The sequence below is a fragment of the Sus scrofa genome, chromosome 5, assembly GCF_054392235.1.
Source record: "Sus scrofa isolate SSC_HxYL_T2T_F1_AM1 chromosome 5, Sscrofa_HxYL_maternal_Yorkshire_Landrace_v2.0, whole genome shotgun sequence".
NCBI classification, from domain to species: Eukaryota; Metazoa; Chordata; class Mammalia; order Artiodactyla; family Suidae; genus Sus; species Sus scrofa.
Genome location: NC_139387.1, coordinates 57809569 through 57815107, shown reverse-complemented (window position 1 = coordinate 57815107; position 5539 = coordinate 57809569). Strand labels below are relative to the sequence as shown.

Sequence of the window (5539 nt, the reverse complement as noted above, 5' to 3'; positions counted from 1 at the left end):
TATTTCTTGGGCCGCTCCCGCGGCATATAGAGGTTCCCAGGCTAGGGGTCTAATCGGAGCTGTAGCTGCCAGCCTACGCCAGAGCCACAGCAACGCGGGATCTGAGCCGCGTCTGCGACCTACACCACAGCTCACGGCAATGCCAGATCCTTAACCCACTGAGCAAGCGCAGGGACCAAACCCGCAACCTCATGGTTCCTAGTCAAATTCGTTAACCACTGCACCATGACGGGAACTCCTAAAGAGGATTTTGATTAATATTTAGTCCCATTTATAATTTTAAATAGTTCAATTATCTGATCCACAAAACATCCCAAGTATTTAAATAACTCTTAAATCTAGAAAACTAAACATATGTATGTATTTACATTAAATATCAAGTTATTTTAAAAGTTGAAACACTGTTTATAAACCTAATAGCTTTTTCCTATGCTTTTCAACTTAAAATTACAAATATCAATCAATGAAACTTTTATATTGCAATTGTAGCATAATCTGTAAAATATTAAATACACTAATTCTTTAAAGCAATAAAACATAAAACATTAAAATATACCAATGATAAACAGCTTATTCCAGAACCTACCATAAAAATATTAATACTGTAATTTTGCTTTGTGTCATCATCTTAATATGCATTTCTTAAATGGAATTCTGCATTCTCATCATGGATATATATGTATATTAAAATAATATCTAATAAATGTTAGTACTTCTGTCAGAATTTGGCCTATGGCTTCTCCTTATTGTAAGGTACTACTGTTAGCAAAGCTGTTGGGAATTGGCAGGAAGGGGGGGGAGTAGAGAAATAGCCCTGTCTACCTTTGCTAGAAGCCACCAGTATGTACAAAAATATTTTGAAAATTGCTAAGTGGCTAAGTTAGCTTAAGACATCTTGAGACACTTACATTGTTTTTCAAACCCTAGCAGAGGTTCCTGGAATATAATAGACTATCAGTAAATAGTTGATAAACCAATCATTGCCTGAATTATTATATAAAAGTATAATCATGTTTTATTCTTATTAAATGTGTTATCAATTTGACAGCAGAACATTGCTGTTTATATGTCCCACTCTCATCTAAAATTCAATATATTCGAATCGCTAATTATTAAATCATTGTTTCCTTAAACGTGTTCCACCATTCCCCGAAATGTTCTCAAGCACCTCATTTCAGTTATTTATTGTTGCATGATAAACCAGCCCCATAATTTTGTGGATTTTAAACACAATCATTTATTCGTTCATGACTCTGCACTTTGAGCAGTGCTCAGTGGCAATGGCTTATCTTGGTTTCACATAGAGCAAGCTGAAGTTGTTCATGCATCTAAGAACTAAGCTGGGTAGAAATACTCAAGATAACTTCCTTCATAGGGCTGGAGGCTTGGCAGGGAGCACTAGAAACCAGGGCTTTTCTTTTCTAGTCTCTAGTCTCTCACTATTCGGTAGTCAAGCCCAAGCTTATTTATATTGCTGGTTGACACCAAAAAAGCAGAAATCTCTTAAGGCATGTGCTTGGATGTTTTGGAACCTCACTTCTTCTTTTTTCTTTTCTTTTTTTTATATAGTTGAATTACAATATTGTGTTAGTTCCAAGTATAGAGCAAAGTGATTCGATTATACATATTTTTTCAGATTATTTTCCATTATAGGTTATTACAAGATATTGGATATACTTCCCTGTGCTATACAAGTAAATCCTTGTTGATTATCTATTTTATGTATAGCAGTTTGTATCTGTTAATGCAGTAGTCCTAACAAACAGGCTTGTTATCTATGTTTGTGAGTCTGTTTCTGTTTTGTATACAGATTCATTTGTATTATTTTTTAGACTCCACGTTTAAGTGATGTCATTTAATATTTGTCTCTGTCTGACCTATCTCATTTAATAAGATAATCTCTGAGCCCACCCATATCGCTGTAAATGGGAATATTTCATTCTTTCTTTATGGCTGAGTATATTGTATATATATTCCACATCTTCTTAAACCAGTGGTCTATTCATGGGCATTTGAGTTGTTTCCATGTCTTGGCTACCGTAAATAGTATTGCTGTGAATATTTGCATGCATGTATCTTTTTAAATTAGTGTTTTCATTTTTTTTCAGAATTATGCCCAAGAGTGAAATTGCTGGATCACATGGTAACTCTATTTTAAGTTTTTAAGTAAACTCTATACTCTTTTCCACAGTGGCTACACCAATTTATATTCTTACCAACAGTGTACAAAGATTCCCTTTTCTCCACATCCTAACATTTATTTATAGACTTTTTGATGATGCCCGTTCTCAAAGGTAGGAGGTGATACCTCATTGTGGTTTTGATCTGCATTTCTCTAATAATTTAGAACGTCACTTCTAACACATTCTACAGGTCCATGCAGATCACAATCCAGGCCAAATTCTGGGGGAAGGAAATTAGGATCTACCTTTCTATTGGTGGAGTAACATGCATGTGCAGACATGGGTGGCTACCTTTAGAAACAATCTATCATGATCTATCCTCTAGCAACACAATTTACCTTCCACCCACATCAAAATACATTCATCTCTTCCTTTCCTCCAAAACTCATCCCATTACTCTGCTAGCTCAACGTCCAAAATCTTGTCATCTGTATTAGGTCAAAATGTGAAGGAGTTGCTTCAGGTTTGCTTCGTCTTGATCCGGAGAACTGTGAGTTAAAAATACCTGTCTATCTACCCTCACCCCCTACCCCCCAACATACCAGTATACATTGGTGAGAAAAGGATAGGATAACTGCAAGAGAAATTCATGTTCTACAAACAGGAAGTGAAAGATACATAGAAGTCACATAGTAATCTAAAATCTGGCTGCGTGTGTCCCATTCCACAGACCCCATGGATGTGTCCCAGTTCTGGGAGTTCTCCAAGTTCATTGTTTTATTGATTCTTGTTTTAGCTTCTGTAGGATCTTTGCTTCACCTAGGTTATCACTCCTTTTCCATCAGTCATTCTCACTGCCTGCTTTCTACTATTAGAAGTTTGGGGCATGTGTCTCTATTTGGGGCATATTAGGTTGCCAGAGGACAATGCCCTTAGATTCTTAGAAGCCCTTCTGTGTAACGTTTAGGATCTGCAAGACCTTTTTTTTTTTTTTAAAGAGCCACACCCATGGCATATGTAGGTTCTCAGGCTAGGACTTGAATTGGAGCTGCAGCAGCCGGCTTACACTACAGCCACAGCAATGCAGGATCCAAGCCACATCTGTGACCTACACCATAGCTCATGGCAACGCCGGATCCTTAACCCACTGAGGGAGGCCAGGGATCAAACCTGCATCCTCAGGCATCCTAGTCAAATTCATTAACCGCTGAGCCACGATGGGAACTCCCACAAGACACTTCCTGAATCATTCTGAGGTCTTAACAAAGTGTCTTACAACTGAACACTTGAACTGCTTTGACTGTGTTTTACTGGCACAATTCTGAATATGGGGAGTTCCCTGGTGGTTTAGTGGTTATGACTCAGTGCTTTCACTGCTGTGGCCCAGGTTCAATCCCTGGTCTGGGAACTGAGATCCTATGTCAAGCTCATGTATGCTGTGGCCAAAAACAAACAAATTCTTCATTTTAACTTTGCTTCTGAGGATATTTTTTAGCTTTGTGAATTTTTTACTTGCTAGAAAGACTGTCCTGGCTGGGCCCTCTATGTGTCCTCTAAATTCTGCTTGAAAACACAAAACAAACCCTTTTTCATTCATTTTTATTAATTTATTTATTTATTGGTCTTTTTAGGGCTGCACTCAAGGCATATGGAGGTTCCCAGGCTAGGGGTCAAATTGGAGCTGTAGCTTTGGTCTATGCCACCGCCATGGCAATGTGGGATCTGAGCTGTGTCTGTGACCTACACCGCAGCTCATAGCAACACCAGATTCTGAACCCATTAAGCAAGGCCAGGGATTGAACCTGCATCCTCATGGATACTAGTCAAATTTGTTTCCACTGAGCCACAACGGAAACTCCTAATCCCTTTTTTAATCCTCACCTTTCTCTGTCATACCTTATCATATGCTGTTGCTAGTAAAAACCATTGGATGCTTTCAATGTTCTGCCTGGAAAACTCCATAAATAAATTTATAGGTTCACCGCGTACCTTTTCTCTTCCATGTTACTACAGATGGAAAGCTTGCTAATTGTTCTGCTGCAGTGTACTTTGGATTCTTCCTTCCTAACCCCAATAGTAATTTCCTCATTGCCTTTCCAGTTCTCACTAAAGTGTTATGTTTGCAATTTCTCCAGTCTTTATTGACATCCTCTTCCCTGCTTTTACAGCACCCACACCAACAGTCTCTTTGCATCCTTCCCTTTTCTGCCACCACCCAGTTCCAAAGCCAATGCTGTGTATTTTTAAAGTTTGTATTGTGACTGGACCCCATGCCCAGTACCAGTTTCTCTTTGTTATCAAAACTTAGAGGCTTAAAACAATAACTATTTCTAATCTCTCATAATTCTAGTCTAAGATGAATGATAACTCTACCAACATGGTGTTGACTAGATACTCTTATGCCTCCAGTCAGTAGGGAGTTCAACCAGGGCTGAGAGATTCAAGATCACTCCTTTACAGAGTTCTCGTCCTGGCTCAGTGGTTAACGAATCCAACTAGGAACCATGAGGTTGCGAGTTCGATCCCTGGCCTTGCTCAGTGGGTTAGGGATCCAGCGTTGCCATGAGCTGTGGTGTAGGTTGCAGACGCGGCTCAGATCTGGCTTGCTGTGGCTATGGTGTAGACCGGCAACTACAGCTCCGATTCGATCCCTAGCCTGGGAATTCCATATGCCATGGGAGCGGCCCTAGAAAAAGGCAAAAAGACAAAAAAAAAAAAAAAAAAAAAAAATCTCTCCTTTAAAGGAAAGATCCCTAACTGCACCATATAACTGTACAGTATACCTTGTGCCATGTTTAGTGGTTGAAACAAGTCACAAGGCAACTGGATGAGAGGAGCAGCATGTGCCTGTATAGGATCAACAGAAATCATTGGCAGTCATTTTGGGAGTTTATCTCTCAAGACTCCCCACACACACAACTTGCTTTTTTTTTTGCTTTTTATGGCTGTACCTGCAGCATATGGACATTTCCAGGCTAGGGGTCGAATTAGAGCTGCAGCTAAGGTCTACACCACAGTCACAGCAACACAGGATCCAAGTCGCATTTGCAGCCTATGCAACAGCTTGCAGCAACACCAGATCCTTAACCCCCTGAGGGAGGCCAGCAATCGAACCTGCATCCTCACAGATACAATGTCGGGTCCTTAACCCACCAAGTCACAATGGGAGCTCTTAATCTTTTTTTTTTTTTTTTTTTTTTTTGCCTTTTGTTGATTGTACTATGCAAGAAGTCACATATGTTTGCTGGCATAAATATCTTACATTCATACAACTCCTTTGAACCTAATCCAATTACTGACTATATTCTGTGAATTTCTGTAAAATAATTTTAAACATTTAAAAATTTATATTCTTTTAGTTTCTACCCCAGTTTAGATAATTCACTCCTTTAATTATAAGCAAAAAATCAGATTAC

General features: G+C 39.0%; 1 non-coding gene across 1 annotated transcript; it reads left to right on the top strand.

Annotated features, from left to right (window-relative positions):
• The first annotated feature begins 3459 nt into the window (after positions 1 to 3459).
• Positions 3460 to 3531, top strand: TRNAE-UUC (transfer RNA glutamic acid (anticodon UUC)). Its single transcript has one exon. It is a non-coding gene; the product is annotated as a tRNA-Glu (tRNA).
• Positions 3532 to 5539: the final 2008 nt, after the last annotated feature.